This window comes from Sapajus apella, unplaced genomic scaffold, assembly GCF_009761245.1.
Source record: "Sapajus apella isolate SASKATOON/1434 unplaced genomic scaffold, GSC_monkey_1.0 scaffold6, whole genome shotgun sequence".
Classification (NCBI taxonomy): Eukaryota; Metazoa; Chordata; class Mammalia; order Primates; family Cebidae; genus Sapajus; species Sapajus apella.
Genome location: NW_022436946.1, coordinates 77,470,343 through 77,491,736, shown reverse-complemented (window position 1 = coordinate 77,491,736; position 21,394 = coordinate 77,470,343). Strand labels below are relative to the sequence as shown.

At 37.9% G+C, this 21,394-nt stretch overlaps 1 protein-coding gene and 1 pseudogene across 7 annotated transcripts in view; both read left to right on the top strand.

Moving 5' to 3' along the window:
• SMAP1 (small ArfGAP 1) overlaps positions 1–21,394 on the top strand; it is a 178,358-nt gene that overhangs the window by 23,226 nt on the left and 133,738 nt on the right. The gene's annotated exons all lie outside the window — the stretch shown is intronic.
• LOC116549760 lies at positions 1,558–2,863 on the top strand (annotated as a pseudogene).

Sequence of the window (21,394 nt, the reverse complement as noted above, 5' to 3'; positions counted from 1 at the left end):
TTTGCTTCAAAGTCATTTTAACTGGAGTGAGATATCTCATTGTAGTTTTAATTTGCATTTCTCTGATAATCAGTGACGTTGAGCACCTTTTCATATACCTGTTTGCCATGTGTATGTCTTCTTTGGAGAAACGTCTAATTAGATCTTTTGTCCATTTTAAAATCAAATTATTATATTTTTTCCTATATAATTGTTTGAGCTTTTTATATATTCTGGTTATTAATCCCTTGTCAGATGGTTAGTTTGTAAAGATCTTCTCTCATTCTGTGGGTTGTCTTTTCATTTGTTGATTGCTTCCTTTGCTGTGCCAAAGGTTTATAATTTGATGTGATCTCATTTGTTCATTTTTGCTTTGGTTGCCTGTGTTTGTGGGGTACTACTTAAGAAATTTTTGCCTGAACTAACTCTGAAGTTTCCCCAATGTTTTCTTTTAGCAGTTTCATAATTTGAGGTTTTATATTTGTCTTTATTTTGACTTGAATTTTGTATATGGTGAGAGATAGGGGTCTAGTTTCGTTCTTCTGCATATCCACGTCCAATTTTCCCAGTACCATTTATTAGACATACTGTTCTTTACCCAATGTATGCTCTTGGCACCTTTGTCAAAAATGACTTCACTGTAGATGGATGGATTTATTTCTGAGTTTTCTATTCCATTTGTCTATGTGTCTATTTTTATGACAGTACCTCTTGTTTTGGTTACTATAGCTCTGTATTATAATTTGTTTTTGTTTTGGTGGGGTGTTTTAGAAGATCTGTAGTATAATTTAAAGTCAGGTTTTGTTCATTTTGCTTAGGGTTGCCTGAGCTATTCTTGGCCTCTTGTGGTTTCATGTAAATTTTCACATTGTCTATGTGTGTATTTTTATGCCAGTACCCTGCTGTTTTGTTTCCTACAGCTCTGTACTATAATTTGTTTTTGTTTTGGTAGGCTGTTTTAGAAGGTCTGTAGTATAATTTGAAGTCAGATTTTGTTCTTTTTGCTTAGGATTGCCTGAGCTATTCTGGGTCTCTTGTGGTTTCATGTAAATTTTAGGATTTCTGTGAAGAATGTCATCAGTTTTTTTTTTTTTTTTTTTTTTTTTTTTTTTTTTTGAGTCAGGGTCTTGCTTTGTTGCCAGGCTGGAGTGCAGTGGCACAATCTTGACTCACTACAACCTCCACCTCCCAGTTTCAAGCGATTCTTCTGCATCAGCCTGCAGAGAAGCTGGGACTACAGGCATGTGGCACCACACCCAGCTAATTTTTGTACTTTTAGTAGAGATGGGGTTTTACCATGTTGGCCAGGATGGTCTCAATCTCTTGACCTTGTGATCTGCCTGCCTCAGCCTCCCAAATGCTGGGATTATGGGCATGAGCCACTGTACCTGGCTGTCGTTGGTATTTTAATAGGGATTGCATTGAATCTGTAGATTGATTTGGGTAGTATGGACATTTTAACAATATTGATTCTGACAGGTGGAGAGGCCAGGTTGGCTAAAGCTTTGACCTCTAGCATTGGGAAATGGCATTGGGGGAAGGATGGAGAAACTGAGAAAATGGAAAAACTAACTGTGAGACCTGGAAGTTGATTTGAGATTCATATTATTTAAAGCAACATTTATTAAAAATTTAAGGGGTTTCTTGGATGTCACTCAAAGTATTGAAGATGACTCACCTCTTGATGCCCAGCTTCTCTTACATTACTCACCATAAGCTCATTTTAGACCCTGATTCTTTTTCCTATAGTAGTCATAGCAAATCTTCTCTTGTTTATTTATGATGTGTTATTTTTGGCATTTTTAACAGATGTGGTTTGTTCTTACCCTAATGTAAATGAGGACAGGTGCCCAGGAAACTACACAAACACTCTTTAAGTTCAAATGGTCATAATCCTTGGGAAAGTTATTTTTTAGTTTTTCCATGTACATTTTGAATGCTACATCCAGTATCACCACAGCAAAGTCAGAAACTGAGGCTATAACTTGATCTACTGATGGATAAGCCATCTCAAGAGGCATTAATGATACACTTCACTGGCAACACAGTTATTCTCTTCATACTGTGTTGCAGCATTTCTTCCTGCAGCCCAGCAGATTGTATCTTTATCTCCTTCTGGCCATCCTGGAACTGATCTGTTCTCTGGTGTGTGTGCTCATTTACACAGTGAAAATCTGCAATCTTAATAAAGCTAAACCATATCCTGATGTACTTGAAGAAGGAAAAGTTTATACTTAACCCAACAATGTTACCTTGCAGACTGCATTCAGAACTATTTGAAACCTAGAAGAGATTGTTGAAAAGCAAGAAGACATAATAATATATATGAAGTGACACAGTTGGCTCTCACTTCCTTGGACCTAGTCTGTTAGCCAAGTAGAATGTGAGAGGGTCACCGTCTTGACAGCAATTGCAGAGGAATCCGGAGTAATCTCACAAGCTGCCGGAGATAATTGCAGCTTTTGCTGAATAATATTTTATAATTTTTGTTGGAAACCTGAATTTGGTTCTCACCTGTGTGGCCATATACCATATAGGATTTGGGGGTAAAGGTACTTTGTACAAGCCTTGATAAGTTGAGGATAATGTCTGTTGTGTACTTTTTGAAATTATTTAGCTACTTGGTTTATCTTAGGATCAGAGGTACAATTTAAACAACAAGAACAAAAATCCAGTATTGAATCTTCTAATCCATGATCTGGAATATATTTTCATTTTTTTGTGTGTCTTCTTCAGTTTCTTGCATCAATGTTTTATTCTATTCACTGTAGAGATCTTCTTTGATTTGTCGCTATTGTAAATGGGATTACTTTCTTGATTTTTTTTTCTCATTTGCTCTTGACATGTAGAAATGCTATTGATTTTTGTATATTGATTGTGTATCCTATAGCCTTACTGAATTTGCTTATTCCTTTTGATAGAGTCTTTAGTTTTTTCCCAAATATAAGATCATATTACTTAAAGACAAGGAAACTTTGAGTTTTTCATTTCCAAATTGGATGTCCTTTATTTCTTTCTCTTGTCTTATTGCTCTAGCTAGAAATTCTTTGACTGTTACCATGCTGCATAACAGTAGTGACAGTGAACATCCTTGTCTTCTTCCAGGTCTTCGAGGAAAGACTTTCAGTTTTTCCCCATTCAGTATGATACTAGCTGACGGTATGTCATACATGACTTTTATTGTGTTGAGGTATGTTCCTTCTATACCCGGTTTCTTCGGGGTTTCTGTCATAAGGGGATGTTGGATTTTATTAGAATCTTTTTCAGCATCAGTAGAAGTGATCATTTGTTTTTTGTCCTTCATTCTGTTGATATGATGTATCACATTGATTTGCATATGTCAAACTATCATTGCATCCTTGGGATGAATCCCACTTGTTCATGATGAATGATATTTTTAATGTGTTTAATTTGATTTGCTAGTATTTTGTTGAGGATTTTTGCATCAGTGTTCATCAGGATATTAGCTTCCTTTTCTTTGATGTGTCTGTCTGGTTTTGGTATCAGAGTAGTATTAGCCGTGTAGAATGAGTTTGGAGGTATTCCCTCCTCCTCTGTTTGTCAGAATAGTTCATGTAGGATTGGTTATTAGTTCTTCTTTGAATGTTTGATAGAATTCAGCAGTGAAACCGTTGGGTTCTGGACTTGACTTTGCTAGGATACCTTCTATTACAGTGTCAGTTGCCTTTCTTGTTATTGGTCTATTTTGGATTTCTTTGTGGTTTAATTTTGGTAGATTGAATGTGTCTAGGCAATTATCCATTTCATCTAGCTTTTCCAATTTATTGGCATATAATTTCTCATAGTCACCTCTAATGATTGAAGTTCTGCAGTATTGGTTGTAATGTCTCCCTTTTCATCTCTGGTTTTATTTATTTGTGTCTTCTCTCTTTCTTCATATGGCTTATCTTTAGCTTATCTTAAAAAAAAATAAAAACCCCAGCATTTTGTTTCATTGATATTTTGTATTTTTTATTTCAGTTTCATTTATTTCTCCTCTGATTGTGCTTTGCTAGTTTTTAAAGCTGCATCATTATGTTGTTTATTTGAAGTCTTCTGCTTTAGTAATATAGGGGCTTATTGCTGTAAACTTTCCCCTTAGTACTAATTTTGCCTTATCCTATAGGTTTTGGTATGCTGTGTTTTTATTTTTGTTTCAAGACATTTTAAAATTTCCTTTTAAATTTCTTCATTGATGCTTTGGCTGTTCAGGAGAGAATATTATTTAATTTCCATGTTTGTATAGTATCCATAGTTCTTCCTGTTATTGATTTCTAGTTTTATTTCATCATGGTCAGAGAAGATATTTGATGTGAATTCAATTTTTTGAATTTTTAGAGTTGTTTTGTGAGCTAACATATGGTCTATCCTTGAGAATGATCCATGTGCTGAGGAGAAGAATGTGTATTCTGCAGCTGTTGGATGAAATGTTTTGCAGATATCTGTTAGGTTCATTTTGGTCTATAGTTTAGATTAAGTGCATTAGTGTTTCTTTTTGAATTTTCGGTCTGGATAATCTTTCTAATGCTGAAAGTGGGGTGCTGAAATCTCCAGCTATGAACCTGGGTTTTATCTTTCTCTTTAGCTCTAATAGTTGCTTTATATATTTAGGTGTTATAGTGTTGGGTGCATATGTGTTTACAATTGTTATATCACCTTTCTGAGTTGACCCCTTTATCATTATAAAATGACCTTTGTCTTTATAGTTTTTCTCTTGAAATCTCTTCTGTCTGATATGAGCTACTCCTTCTGTTTTTTGATTTCCATTTGCACGCAGTATCTTCTTTCATCTCATTATTTTCAGTCGTTGTTGTATGTCATTATGGTGAAGTGTTTCTTTTAGGCAACAGATCATTGGGTGTTGCTTTTTTATCCATTTAGCCGCTCTTTGTCTTTTTGATTGGAGAGTTTAATTCATTTACATTCAGTGTTATTATTGATATGTAAAGACTTAGTACTACCATTTTGTTATTTGTTTTTTGGTTGTTTTATAGTCTTCTCTTTCTTTATTCCTTTTTTTTTTTGAAACAGAGTTTTGCACTGTCGCCTGGTCTGGAGTGCAGTGTCACGATCTTGGCTCACTGCAACCTCTGTGTCCTGGGTTCAAGTGATTCTCCTGCCTCACCCTCCTTAGTAGCTGGGATTACAGGCACCCACTGTCATGCCCAGCTAATTTTTTTGAATTTTTAGTAGAGACAGAGTTTCACCATGTTGGCCAGGCTGGTCTCAAATTCCTGACCTCGTGATTCACCTACCTCAGCCTCCCAAAGTGCTGGGATTAAGGCGTGAGCCACTGTGTCTGGCTGCTTCTTGTCTTTTTGTGAAGGTGAATTTCTCAGGTGGCATATTTTAATTCCTTGCTTTTTACTTTTTGTGTATCTTGTGTAGGTTTTTTGACTTGCTATTACCATGAGGCTTGTAAATAACTAATAAGCCATTATTTTAAACAGATGACAACTTAATACTAATTGCAAAAACAAGCGAAGAGAAAACTAATAAAAACTCTACACTCTAACTTCATCCACCCCACTTTTTAACTTTTGGTTATTTCTATCTTACTGCATTGTCTATGTCTTGAAAAGATTCAGTTATTTTTTGATAGATTCATCTCTTGGCCTTTATACTCAAGATATGAGCAGTTTATACACCACAATTACAGTGGTACAATATTCTGTGTTTTTTTGTGTGCTTACTATTACCAGTGCACTTTTTACCTTCAGATGATTTCTTATTGCTCATTAACATCCTTTTCTTCCAGATTGAATAACTTCCTTCAGCATTTTTGTAGAATGTGTCTGGTATTGATGAAATCCCTTAGTTTTTGTTTGTCTAGCAATGTCTTTATTTCTCCTTCACTTGAAGGATATTTTCACTTGATATACTATTCTAGGATAAAAGTTTTTTCCTTCAGCATTAGAGCTCCTTTATATGTTATTTCTTTTTTCTTCCTTCTTTTAGGATCCATTCTTTATCTTTGACACTCAGGAGTTTGGTAATTAAATGTCTCGAGATAATCTTACTTTGGTTAAATCTGTAACCTCTCTGTGCTTGAATGTTGATGTTTTTGTTTAGGCTTGGAGAATTCTCTCTTATTATCCGTTTGAATCAACCATCTACCCCATCTCTCACTCTGCCTCCTTGTTAGGCCAATGACTATTAGATTTGCCCTTTAAGGACTATTTTCTAGATTTTGCAGGCATACTTTATTCTTTTTTATCCTTTTATTCTTTTGTCTCTTCTGACTGTATTTTGAAATAGCCTGTCTTCAGGCTTACGAATTCTTTCATCTCCTTGATCAATTCTGCTGTTGAGAGACTCTGATGCATTCTTCAGTGTGTCAGTTGAATTTTTCAGGTTCAATATTTCTGCTTGATTTTTAAGTTATTTCAATCTCTCATTAAATTTATCTGATAGAATTCTGAATTCCCTTTCAGTGACATCTTGAATTTTGTTTAGATTCTTAAAAACAGCTGTTTAGAATTATCTGCCTAAAAGGTCACATATCTCTGTCACTCTGGGATTGATCATTTGTTCCTTATTTAGTTCATTTGGAGAGGTCATGTTTTCTTGGATGGTCTTGATGCTTGTGGATGTTTGTTGATTTCTGGACATTGAAGAGTTAGGTATTTATTATGGTCTTTGCTGTCTAGGCTTGTTTGTCCTCATCCTTCTTGGGAAGGCTTTCCAAGTATTCAAAGGAATTGAGTGTCCTGATCTAAGTCTTTGTTCACTACAGCTGCATCTGCATTAGGGAGCACCCAGACCCAGTAACACTGACTCTTGAAGACTGGTGGAGGTACTGCTTTGGTGGTGTTTCGTGAGATCTGAGAGAATTCTTGGATTACCAGGCAGAGACTCTTGTCCTCTTCCCTTACTTTCCTCCAAACCGAGTCTCTCTCTCCGTGCAGAGCTGCATGCAGCTGAGGGAGGGGTGAAAGAAGCACCCCTGTGACCACCACCACTGGGACTGCACTGGATTAGACCTGAAACCAGCATAGCACTGAGTGGTACCCAGAACCTGTGGCGACCACTGCCTAGCTGCCGCTGATGTTCATTCAAGGCCCAAGAGCTCTTCAGTCAGCAGGTAGTGAATCCAGCCTGGCTTGTATCCTCCTTTCAAGACAGCAAGCTCCCCACTGCCCAAGGTGGGTCCAGAAATGCCCAAGAACCAGGACCTGGAGTCAGCAAACTTAGGAATCTACTTAATGTTCTGTTCTCCTGCGACTGAGCTGGCATCCAAGCTGCAGGACATGGTTCTTCTTGTTCTTCCCTCTCCTTTCTTCAGGTAGGAGTCTTTCCTCATGACCACCACTTCCCAAGGTCTGTGGTGAGTACTGCCTCGCTACTGCTGATGTTCACTCAAGGCCTGAGAGCTCTTCAGTGAGTTTGTAGTAAATGTTACCAGGCCTGGGTCTCTCCCTTCAGGATGTTGGGCTCCTCTTTGGCCCAGAGTGGATCCAGAAATGCCGTCGAGGAGCCAATGCCTGGAATCCTAGGATAGGAGCCTGTTCGGTGCTCCATCCCACGATGGCTTAGCTGGCCACCAAGCCCTGAGACAAAGTTCCCTTTATTTTTCCCTTTCCTTTCCTCAAGCAGAAGGTGATATGGTTTGAATATTTGTCCCACCCAAACGTCATGTTGAGATGTTGTAATCCCCAGTGTTGGAGGTGGGGCCTGATGGGAGGTGTGTGGGTCACAGGGGTGGATTCCTCATGGTTTCCTGTTGTTCTTAAGATAGTGAGCGAGTTCTCATGAGATTTGATCATTTAAAATGTGTGACACCTCCCTCTGCTCCTTGCTCCTCTCGCCATATGGCCTGCAAGCACCTACTTCATCTTCTGTCATGAGTAAAAGCTCCTTGAGGTTTCCTTGGAAGCCAAGCACATACATGTTGGTACAGCCTGCAGAAGAGTGAACCAGTTAAACCTCTTTTCTTTTTTAAGACAGTCTCTCTCTCTGTTCTCCCCCGGAGTGCAGAGACGTGATCTCAGTTCACTGCCACCTCCACCTCCACGGTTCAAGTGATTCTTGTGCCTCAGCCTCCGGAGTAGCTGTGATTACAGGTACATTCTATCATGCCTGGCTAATTTTTGTGTTTTTAGTAGAGACGAAGTTTCACCATGTTGGCTAGGCTGGTCTCGAACTCCTAGCCTCAAGTGATACACTCACCTTGGCCTCCCAAATTGCCGGGATTACAGGTGTGAGCCACCGCACCCAGCCTAAACTCCTTTTCTTTGTAAATTATCCAGCCTCAGGTATTTATTTATAGCAATACAAGAACGACCTAATACAGAAGGAGCCTGTCCCCATAGCCACCACAGCTGTGAACATGGTGGGTCATGCTTGAAGCCTGCATGGCACTGGTTCTTACCCAAGGCCTGCAGCAAGTTCTACTTGGCTACTGGCAAGTACTGGCAAGTATTACCTGCTGATGTTTATTCAAGGCCCAAGGGCTCTTCAGTCAGTAGGTAATGGATCCTGCCAGAACTGTGTCCTCCCTTCAAAGCAGTGGATTCCCTTCTGGCCCAGGGTATGTCTGGAATTGTCATCTGGGAGCTAGGTCCTGGAATGGGGGCTTTGGGACGCTACCTGGTGCTTCATTCTCTTGTGGATGAACTGGTATCCAAGTTGCAAAACAAAGTCCTCTTTATCCTTCCCTCTTCTCTCCTCAAGCAGAAGGAAGGAGTCTTTCCTAGAGCTGTGAGCTATGCCACCTGGGATTGGGGGAGGGGTAACACAAGCACTCCTTTTCTTCCCCAGCTGGTGTTTCAGCTCACTGCAACCTCTGCCTCCTAGGCTGAAAGAATCCTCCTACCTCAGCCTCCCGAGTAGCCGGGAGTACAGGCACACATCACCATGCCTGGCTAATTTTTTTGTAGGGACAGGTTTTGCCATGTTGCCCAGGCTGGTCTTGACCTCCTGAGCTCAAGTGATCCACCCACCTCTGGATCACAGGCATGAGCCACCATGCCTGGCCTGGTGTCTTACTAGGTAATGAGTACCCAAGTCCACTGGCTCCAAGGCCAGCACAGCACCAGAACTTGCCTAAGAATTGCAGTTCTTGGGGCCAGGACTGCCTTTCAAGTTTATTTAGGACCCCAGAGCGCTTTAGCATGCACTGGTGGTATTAGCCAGAACTCATGTTCTTACTACTGGGATAGATGATTTTCTTCTGGCTAGGGCTGTTATAAAAGTTCCCTCCTTGGGCCCCAGCTGATTCCTGCCCTGTGTCCCTCTCTACTGTGACTGGCAGGACTGAGTTTCAGCATAAAGTCCCACAATCACTGTGTTCTCCCTTCCCCAAGCATGCAGATTCTTTCTCCATGCTGTACAGCTGCTGCCCAGGGGATTAAGGAGTGTAGTGTAGGCCATTCAAAACTGTCTTTCCTGCCCTCTTCAGTGCCCCTGTTCTCAATATATTAAAACTAGATATTTTGGTTCTTATGAAGGTGATTTCTTGTGTAGATAGTTGTTCAATTTGGTGTTCCTGCAGGGGAGATGATTATTGGTTCTATTTGATCATCTTGCTCTGCCTCCTCCTACTTCATTGATTACTTTCCTGACGTTATTTCACCTTTGTTTTCAAAAGATGTTTTAGTATGGCAGAGAGTTCTGGGTTGACAGTATTTTAGTTTCAGCAGTTTTAAGATGTTCTGCTATGAGTTTCCATTGATTTTGTGAGAAATCTGTCATCATTATGTTTCTTGATCCATAATGCCTTTCCCCCAGCTTCTTTTAATATTTTTTTCTGTTTATCGTTAGTTCTAATCAATTTGATTATGAATTGTCTTTTGGTAGCTTTCTTTGTGTTTCTTCTTTTTGGGGGTTCCTTGAGGTTCTTGGTTCCATGGGTTTATAGTTTTCAGTGAATTTGGAAAAAATTCTGCAATTATTTTACTTTTTTTTGTCACCCCCTCTCTTAATTTGGGGATTCCAATGAAACATTAATTAGGTTGCTGAAATTGCTGCACAGCTCAGTGATATGCTTTTTTGGGAGGTCTGTTTTCTCTTTGTTTCATTTTAGATAGTTGCTATTGCTTTGTCTTCACATTCTTTAACAGTTTTTTCTTCTTTATTGTATCATCTCTTAATTCTATCCAGTGTAGCTCTTATCTCAGTCGTTATAGTTTGCATCTTGTAGAAATTTGACTTGGATCTTTTGTGTCCACACACATGTACTCCATGCCTCTTCTTCACATGTTCAACCTTTCTTTCTTCTTTTTTTTTGAGACAGAGTCAGGTTGGATTTCAGGGGTGTGATCTCAGCTCACTACGACCTCTGCCTCCCAGGGTCAAGCCATCCTCCCACCTCAGCCTCCTGACTAGCTGGGACTGCAGGTGTGTATCACCACACCTGGTTAATTTTTGTATTTGTTATAGAGACAGGGGCTTGGCCCTGCTGCTCCAGCTGGTCTTGAACTCCTGAATACAAGGAGGTCACCTGCTTTGGCTTCCCAAAGTGCTAGGATTACAGGTATGAGCCACTGTGCTTAGCCACATATTCAATCTTTCTTATAGCTTCTTGAACATTTGAAAGTTAGTGATAATGGATTTTGTGCCTTGCCTGCTAATTCAGTCATCAGTATAATTTTGGAGTTTGTTTCAATTGATTGACTTCCGTCCTTTTTATAGATTATATTTTCCTTTTTTCATGACTGACTTTTTTTTTTATTTGAGACAGACTCTCACTCTGTCACCAGGCTGGAGTGCAGTGACATGATCTTTGCTCACTGCAGCCTCCGCCTCCTGGGCTCAAGCAATTCTCCTGCTTCAGCCTCCTGAGTAGCTGGGACTACAGTTGCCCACCACCACAGTCAGCTAATTTTTGTATTTTTAGTAGAGACGGGGGTTTCACCATGTTGGCTAGGCGGGTCTTAAACTCCTGACCTCAAGTGATCCGCCCACCTCGGCCTCCCAAAGTGCTGGGATTACAGGTGTGAGCCGCCACGCTCAGCCAGCATGTTTCTATTGAACGCTAGATATGGTGAATTTTGTTTACTGGTTCCTGATATTTCCATATTTTAATAAATATTTTAGACCTTTTTTCTTGGATGCACTTAAGTTACTTGGAAATAGCCTGTTTCAGATTTTTATTTAACCTTGTTAGGTGAGACTAGAGGAGTTTCTAAAATTAATTTTTTTCCCATTAGTGAGACAGACATTCTTCTGAATACCACATCTGATGATCCATTAATAATAAAGTTTTCAAATTAGTTTCCTCTAATTTTTTTGGGTGGGGTTTTCCCTACCTTCTGTAGTTTCGTCACACATGTGCACCAATCAGTACTCAACTGAATACTCAGTGATGATCTTTTGCATATATAAGTTTTCTCTCTGTGTGTCTCTCTCCTCTTGTGTGCTGCCTTATGAAATTCAACCACCTTAGTCTTTGTGAACTCCTAGATACATTTCCTGGAGTTAGGGAGGCCACTGGGCTGCCCCTAGATTTATCTTCCTTTTGCTATGGCCTGGACACTTTCCCTGGACAGTGAGCTGAGTTCATTGTAGGGCTCTCACTTAGTTTGTTTTCCATCTCATGATTTCCAGTTTCTTCAGCAATGTGTTTTATATTTTGTTTGGGTTTAATGTTGCTTTAGTTGATTGGGAAAATTCAGTGTCCCTTTATATTTTGGTTAGAAAACAGAACTCAGTGTAATATTTTAGTAGAAAAAAGGCATGAAAAGAAAACTACTTTTAAAGTTCTTGTTTCTTTTTATTGAAACTTATATTTTTTACTAGTCTCATTGAAGAGCACAGTTATACTTAAATTTATTTATAACATCTGTCCTTATATAATTTTTAGAGCTACTAACAAAATACAGGAGAAAATGGCAACTATTGATGTTACTAGTACTCTTCTGTTCCAATGAAAGCTTGATACTGCTAAGTGAGTGATACAAAACAGGTTAATCCATTGCTCCTCCTAATTCTCTGAAGTCTGAATCAGCTGATAGAGGAAATCTCCTGTGATGTGCTGTGCTATTTATATATAAATTTGGTGTTACTTTGCTGACTACTAATATTACAGATGCTTTTCAAGTCAAATTAAAACATTTGATTATATTCTGCAACAAGTTATTTAAATTGTATTTCAAATAACATATTTCATTTCATAAAATGGTGAAAACATCTGTTTACATAATTATAGTTTGCTGTTGTCAAACTGATACAGAATTTGCCTTAGTCTTGAGTTTATTCTTCCTGCTAAAATGCAAACAAGGCTAATATATTTCACAGTTGTATTTGTTAAAAATCTTGATATAGCAATTTTCATTGTGATTGATATCAAAGACATTAAGTGGGATTAGTCAACTATATCCATTATTTGTGAACTTGAAAGACAAGAAAGTAGTTGGACTCTGCAGAGTATCATTTTAGCTGTCAGTTTCTGCTTCTCCTTTTATCAAAACTTTTAAAATGCCACAGTTTTAATATAGAGAGGCATTTTTAAGTTAATTTTTCCACTTCAAGCTGAAAGTTGTTATTAATTGAACAGGCAGGCATCCAAAGACAAACATCTAACTTGTTTGTTTCTGTCTTGCTTTATTGGGATGTGTAGTTCATGATGAGAGACTGTCATCTGTTTTATTTCCCTGAGGATACCCAGTATCTAGAAAGTTTTTGGCACATAGCAAGCATTAACTACATTTTTGATGATGAGTCAGTGAATAAGTGAATGAACAATTAAGCTTCTGAGTCTTTTCCTTTCTTCCAAATCTCATCGATCTTTCAAGGCTCAGTTCATGAAGTGGTTTTTGAATGAAATTTTCTTCAACAACTTCAGTTCATTATAATCTTTTTTTTTTTTTTTTTGGACAGAGTCTTGCTCTGTCGCCTATACTGGAGTGAAGTGGTGCAATCTTGGGTCACTGCAACTTTTACCTCCTGGGTTCAAGCAGTTCTCCTGCCTCAGCCTCCCAAGTAGCTGGGATTATGGGCACCTGACACCATGCCTGGCTAATCTTTTGTATTTTAGTAGAGATGGCATTTCATTATGTTGGCCAGGCTGGTCTTGAACTCCTGATCTCAGTAATCCACCTGCCTCAGCCTCCCAAAGTGTTGGGATTACAGGCGTGAGCCACTGAGCCTGGCCCATTATGATCTTTGCTTTGAACTCTTGGTATTTTCATGTCATTTTAAGAGAGAATTTTCTAACAAATAAAGCTGCACACAGTTGGACCAGACTGCAAGAAGGGAGCATTCTATTACTGGAAATGTTTAAGGAGTGGCAGGGTGGCCTTGTCAGTAAAAGGGAGGGAAGTGAGATAACAGCGTTCTTAACTTTGTGCTAGGTACTTAATGTATTTCATTTCCTTTAATTTTAAAGGCCTGGACCCTACAAGGTATAGATCAACTTTACCTATTTTTTAGTGTGGAAACTGAGGTTTAGAGAGGCCTATAAAATTTGTCTACAGTTCCATAGCCATAAACATCTCATTGATAAACCAAGGTTGTTCTTTGTGGAAGAGCTGTTACACTGCCTTCAGTGGGTAACTACTTCATGAACTCAAAGTCCATTATGATTGTGTGAAGTATGACAGTTTGGCATTTCTACCAAGAAATGAAGGCTTGATGTGGGCAGAATGACAGCACTTGGTGGTTAGGAAGAGAAGGAAGTTTTGGATAATGGGATAATTAGAAACAGCAAAAGGGAAAGAGAGGTACCGAACTCCATCATTCTGTTCATATTTTGGCCTCATGATATGTCAGGATTTTTGACAACGAAGTTGGTGGATCCTATTTTGATTTTTAAAAGAAACATTTATTGTTGGGGTTTATTGCTCTGGTTTTCTTTTATATGATACAAGTGATATTATTTAAAAATGAAATGAAAAAAATCTTTTAAATATTAAGACAATCTCCAGTGGCTGATAGCCACGATGCTTAATTAGAATCTATTATAAATTAATCATTACTTATCAAGGGCCTACCATGTGTCATATGCTGTGTTTTATGTACATTATCTCATTTAATATTTTCCACAGCCGTTATTGTCAAGTTTCTGTTTTCAGCACCATTGCACAAATAGGAAATTAAAAACTAGTAGAGTTAGCAGTGGTTTGAACCTTTTTTGTCTCTACACAAATTGAGAAAAAAACATTTTATGTGATAACTTGGTACGTACATACATGCATACATACATATAATTGAAATAAGTGTTTCCTGGATGATACTTATTTTACTATAATTTTGCACACTGTTTTGTACTGTTAATGTTTACCCAAGAATAGATGACGTGAGTCATTATCTGCAGTTTGAAAAACTCTGCTCTTGATAGCTATATTATATTCACTTCCTGACTCTGTACGGTAACAAGCCACTTTTGGTTTCCATTCTTTTGCCTGCTTTATTGTAAATATTCTGTCAAAAGAAACAAAAAAACGAAGTCTTACGGTAAAAATAAGTCCTTTTCCCCAGCTAGATTTTTATCTTAAGTTAAAGCCAATCAACTAATTTCTTCTTAGTGAAGATGATATTTGTTAATAATGCATTGTTTTGAACTTGCCTTTTTTCATGGTTTCATGTGGAAACCAGACATACTATAGTAAACTGGCATATTATATTTTTATCTGACTGCTCTGTGGATGATCTGGTAAACAATCAGGATCTGTTATATATAGGTTAAAGAGGTAAAGTGTGTTCGTATTATTGGTTGTTTTGGCAGATTTTCTCTCTGCTTTTCTGTACACTTAAAATATTTTCATAGTTAAAAAATTTTAAGAATCTCATATAACCCTGTTTGTATTTAATAAATGCCTGTAAACAAATGAAAAAATATATTAAACTTTTGTTGTACCACCAGATGGCGCTCTCTATTAATCCAAATTAAGATGCCCACACCATTTTCTGAATTACTTTGTGTTGCATGTATTGGTAGATTTTTGGCATGAATGGTCAAATAATGGGATCTAGAACTGACGAGTAAAAGAGGACGTAGAATAAATGAGTTGCTAATGTACAGCCCCAGGGTGTATTGAATAAACCAGTGTTTAATATAGTTTCTAATATAGTTTCTGGAATTTAATCGTTAGTCATTAGAATAATGTTAGAGTAAAATTTAGGATTAAGGATATAGCTGTTTTGTATTTTGCCACATATGTTTGTCTTTCCTTATTTGGGGTTTTTCTTTGATCTTATCAATAGTTCTTGTTTATCAGCTGCTTTTGACATAAATGGTTTCTTTTGTTACAAGTTTTTCTACTGTTAGAGTAACTTTATTCCAATTTTGTTGTACTGGAATTTGTATTCATGAGATTTTGTCATATTTTCATCACATAAGCATGGAACATTTGAGCTTGATTTGTTTAACAAAATGAATAAACATCATCTCTGAATGTATCAGCTGTGTCCATTCTTTCTCTTTTCGTAAATGTGATTTATTATTTCAGTAATAAAGGATGTTGATTTTAAATTGGTAATCCTAAATAAAACTTTTATATTATTCTCATCAACTTTTTTTTTGTTTAGCTAAAAGGAATGATAGGCAAAATTGATTGTGTTGAAAGTCAATCCTGAAAGCTATTGAGACCATGATCTGTTAAGTAACGTTAACAGTAAAGGCTTTTTACTGTTGCCTTTGTGAAAAGAAAAACGAAACACTTATTTTCAAAGTCAGACAATTTTGGCGTTTAAAAAAGCTTGAAAATAGACATCTGAAACCTAACATTGTTAATGTAACACATTTAAAAAATTTATTTTTATTTATTTTTGAGACAATCTCACTCAGCCATGTAGGCTAGAGTGCAGTGGCATGATCTCTGCTCACTGCAACCTCCGCCTCCTGTATTCAAGTGATTCTTCTGCCTCAGCCTCGCCAGTAGCTGGGACTATAGGCGCACACCACCACATTTGGATAACGTTCGTATTTTTAGTAGAGACAGGGTTTTACCATGTTGGCCAGGCTGTAAAATTTAATTTTATTGGATATATTTAAGCTGTACAATATGATATTTTGATATGCATATATAGTGAAATTATTTCTACAGTCAAACAGATTAACATACCCATCACTTATGTGACTTTCCTTAGTCACCTTTTTTGTTTAGCATGATAGGAGTACCTAAAATCTACTTTTTCAGCAAATTTTCAGTATAATACTGTGTTAGTAACTATAGCCCTTATGCTGAACATTACATCTCTAGACTTAGCCATCTTACATAGCTATAAATGTGTACACTTTGACCTCCTTCTCCCTGTTTCCTCTCCTTTTCTGCCCCTGGTAACCATCATTCTACTCTCTCTTTCTGTTTTTTCTTTGTTTTTATTTACTTTGTTTCTATTTACTTTTCCCCCTAGATTTCACATGTATGTGAGATTATACAATATATTTGTTTCTATATCTGGCTTATTTTACTAAGCATAATGTCTCCCAGATTCATCCTGTTGTAAGTGATGGGTTCTCCCTTTTTCCCCCAAGGCCGAATAATATTTCCTTGTGTATATGCACCGATTTTTTTCCTTTTTTTTTTTTAAATTTATTTTATTGCATTTTAGGTTTTGGGGTACATGTGAAGGATATGCAAGATTGTTGCATAGGTACACACGTGGCAGCGTGATTTGCTGCCTTCTTCCCCGTCACCCATATTTGGCATTTCTCCCCATGCTATCTCTCCCCAACTCCCCACCCCACACCATCCCTCCCGATTTCCCCCCAACAGACCCCAATGTGTAGTGCTCCCCTCCCTGTGTCCATGTGTTCTCATTGTTCAACACCTGCCTATGAGTGAGAACATGCGGTGTTTGATCTTCTGCTCTTGTGTCAGTTTGCTGAGAATGATGGTTTCCAGGTTCATCCATGTCCCTACAAAGGACACAAACCCATCTTTTTTGATGGCTGCATAATAGTCCATGGTGTATATGTGCCACATTTTCTGTCTGGTTTATCATTGATGGGCATTTGGGTTGGTTGCAGGTCTTTGCTATTGTAAACAAAGCTGCAAGGACCATTCGTGTGCACGTGTCCTTATAGTAGAACGATTTATAGTCCTTTGGATATATACCCAGTAATGGGATTGCTGTGTCAAATGGAATTTCTATTTCTAGGTCCTGGAGGAATCGCCACACTGTCTTCCACAATGTTGAACTAATTTACACTCCCACCAACAGTGTAAAAGTGTTCCTACTTCTCCACTTCCTCTCCAGCATCTGTTGTCTCCAGATTTTTTAATGATCGCCATTCTAACTGGCATGAGATGGTATCTCAATGTAGTTTTGATTTGCATTTCTCTAATGACCAGTGATGATGAGCATTTTTTCATATGTTTGTTGGCGTCATGTGTGTCTTCTTTTGTAAAGTGTCTGTTCATGTCCTTTGCCCACTTTCGAATGGGTTTGTTTGTTTCTTTCTTTCTTATAAATCAGTTTTAGTTCTTTGTAGATTCTGGATATCAGCCCTTTGTCAGATGGGTAGATTACAAAAATTTTTTCCCATTCTTTTGGCTGCCAATTCACTCTAATGACTGTTTCTTTTGCTGTGCAGAAGCTGTGGAGTTTGATTAGGTCCCATTTGTCTATTTTGGCTTTTGTTGCCAATGCTTTTGGTGTTTTGCTCATGAAGTCCTTGCCTACGCCTATGTCCTGAATGGTTTTGCCTAGATATTCTTCTAGACTTTTTATGGTGTTAGGTCTCATGTTTAAGTCTTTAATCCATCTGGAGTTAATTTTAGTGTAAGGTGTCAGGAAGGGGCTCAGTTTCTGCTTTCTGCACATGGCTAGCCAGTTTTTCCAACACCATTTGTGAAACAGGGAATCCTTTCCCCATTGCTTGTTTTTGTCAGGTTTGTCAAAGATCGGATGGTTGTAGATGTGTGGTGTTGCTTCTGAGCTCCCTGTTCTGTTCCATTGGTCTGCATCTCTGTTTTGGTACCAGTACCATGCTGTTTTGATTACTGTAGCCTTGTAGTATAGTTTGAAGTCCAGTAGTGTGATGCCTCCTGCTTTGTTTTTTTTGCTTAGAATTGACTTGGCTATGTGGGCTCTCTTTTGGTTCCATATGACGTTTAATGTGTTATTTTCCCAGTTCTGTGAAGAAGGTCATTGGTAGCTTGATGGGGATAGCGTCTAATCTGTAAATTACTTTGGGTAGTATGGCCATTTTCATGATGTTGAGTCTTCCTAACCATGAACGTGGAATGTTTCTCCATCTGTTTGTGTCCTCTCTTATTTCGTTGAGCAGTGGTTTGTAGTTCTCCTTGAAGAGGTCCTTTACATCCTTTGTTAGTTGTATGCCTCCTCTTTCTTTATTATTTTTTTTGTCTGGGTGTCCTTTCTATTATTGTAAATGGGGTACTGAATCTCCTACTATTGTGTTGTTATCAATTTCTTCTTTCAGCTCTGTCAGTAGTTGCTTTATATGTACTTGAGTGCTCTGATGTTGGGTGCGTATTTGTTTACAATTGTTATTATCTTCTTGTTTAATTGATCCTTTTGTCATTATTTAATGATTTTTTTTTTTTTTTGTCTCAAGAGATAGTTTTTGACTTATAGTGTACTTTGATATAAGTATAGTTACTCTTTTGGGTACCATTTACATGGACTATTCTTTTATATTCCTTCAGTGTAAATTTAAAGTTAGTTTCTTGTGGACAACGTATAGTTGGATCTTTATTTTAAAAAATTTAAAATTCATTTAGCTACTCTATCTTTTTATTGGAAAGTTTAGTACATTTACATTTAAAGTAATTATTGACAAGGAAAGATTTACTCTTGCTGTTTTGTTAACTGTTTTCTGTTTTTTAGTTGATTTTTTCCTGCTTTTTGTCTCCTGTTGTCTTGTCTCTTTGCTTTTTTGTAATGCTATGATTCTTTGTGTAACTTCTATAGGTGTTTTTTTTTTTTTTGTAGTTACCAGATGGCTTACATAAAATATCTATTATTATTATTATATTTTAGTAGAGACAGGGTTTCACCGTGTTAGCCAGGGTGATCTTGATCTCCTGACCTCGTGATTCGCCCACCTTGGCCTCCCAAAGTGCTGGGATTACAGGCGTGAGCTTCTGCGCCCTGTCATAAAATATCTTAAAATTATCTGTTAAGCTGATAACAGCTTAACTTCTTTTCCATGTAGGAGCTCTCATTTTTACCTTTCTTACCCTCAAATTTTATGTTATTGATGTCACAGTTTAGTACTTTTGTTTTAAGGTTTTATACTAGAATTATAATTAACTTCACACCACTGTTACAGTAACAAAATATTCTCTTTTTTTTGCCTGTATATTTAACTTTGCCAACATGTTTTATATATTGTTTTCGTACAAAAACCCAAAAACATACATGTTGTTGTTTAGCATCTTTTCATTTCCATTTGAAGAAATACCTTTAGCATGCTTGCAGGGCTGGTATAGTGGTGAGAAAGTACCTTGGCTTTTTTAGTCTGAGAACACCTTTATCTCCCCTTCAGCTTTAAAATACAGGATTGCTGGGTATAGTATTCTTGGCTGACAATTTTTTTTTTTCTTTCAGCACTTTGTATATATCATTCTACTGCCTTCAGCCTCCAAGATATCTGTTGAAAAATCTAATAAGATATAGAGATACCCCTGTACTTAGCAAGTTGCTTCTTTCTTGCTGCTTTCAAAATCCTCTCTGTGTTGCCCAGGGTGGAGTGCAGTGGTGCAATCATGGCTCACTGTGTAACCTTGACCTCCCTAGGCTCAGGACTTCCTGCCTCAGCGTCCCTACTAGCTGGGTCCACAAGCACATGCCAGCATGCCTGGCTAATTTTGTATTTTTTGAAGAGACAGTTTTTCCAGGACTAACTCCTGGGCTTAGTCCACCTGTCTTGGCCTCCCAAAGTGCTGGGATTATGAGCATGAGCCACCACACCTGGCCTGTGTGGGTTTCTTTGGATTAATTCTATTTGGTGTCATTTGGGCTTCCTGAATCTGGAGTTGTATTTTCTTTACCAGCCATGGGAAGTTTTCAGCCATTATGTCTTCGAATGTGTTTTTAGCCCCTTTCTTTCTCTCTTCTGCAACTCTGATAATGCCTATATTGTGATGGCTTCATGTAAGTCCCATAAGTCAGCAGTCCCCAACCTTTTTGGAACCAGGGACCAGTTTTGTGCAAGACAATTTTTCCGTGGACTTAGGGTGGTGGAGTAGGGTTGGTGGGGGGAAGTGGATGGTTTGGGGATGATTCAAGTGCATTACATTTATTGTACACTTTATTTCTATTTGATTTTATTTTTTATTTCTATAGGTTTGGGGGGATCAAGTGGTATTTGGTTACATGAGTAAGTTCTTTAGTGGTGATTTGTAGGATTTTGGTATATCATCATCACTCAAGCAGTATACTCTAAACCCAATTGTAGTCTTTTATCCCTCATTCCCTTCCCACCCTTTTCTTTCCCCAAAGTCTGTTGTATCCTTGTTATTCCTTTGCATCATAGCTTATCTCCCACTTATGAGTGAGAACATATGATGTTTGGTTTTCCATTCCTGAGTTACTTCACTTAGAATAATGGTTTCCAATACCATCCAAACTGCTGTGAATGCCATTAATTCATTCCTTTCTATGCCTCAGTAATAGTCTATCATACATATATGCTGGTTTTTTTTGGGCATTTGATTCACATTTTTGTTGACTCAGATGTTTCTTTATCTGCTTGTTGATTTATGGGCATTTGATTCACATTTTTGCAGTTGCCAATTGTGCTGCTATAAACATGCATGTTTTGTGCACTTTATTTCCATTATTATTACATACTCACAATAATGTAGAATCAGTGGGAGCCCTGAGCTTGTTTTCCTGCAACTGTATGGTCCCATCTGAAGGTGATGGGAGACAGTGATAGGGATTAGATTCTCATAAGGAGCATGCACCCTGAATCCCTTGCATGTGCAATTCACAACAGATTATACACTTTTATGAGAATCTGATGCCACTGCTAATCTGAGGGGTGGAGCTCAGCTTTGCTCACTCACCCACCACCCACCTTTGGCTGTGCGGCCTGGTTCCTAATAGACTGCAGACCAGTATCATTATTGGTCTGTGGCCCTGCCTTAAGCTGTCTTCATTCTTTTTTTATTCTTTTCTACTTTTGCTTTTCAGGTTGGATGATTTCTAGTGACCTGTCTTAGAGTTTACTGATCTTGTCTTCTGCTTGATCTAGTCTGTTATCGGACCTGTCTTTTGACTTTTTGGTTCAGTTATTATATTTTTAATTTGCATAATTTGTGTTTGGTGCTTTCAAAATATGTTCTGTCACTTTGTTGAAGTTCTCAGTTTATGCATTGCTTTGTTGAGCTCAGTGCTCATCTTTATGACCCTTTTTGAAAAACGCTTTGTTGGGAAAATTGCATATCATCATTTCTTGAGGGTCAGTTTCTGAAAATTTACATTGTTCTTTTATCTGGAACATATTTCTCTGTTTCTTTATTGCCCTCGCTCTTGGTTTTGGCTTCTGCGCATTAGA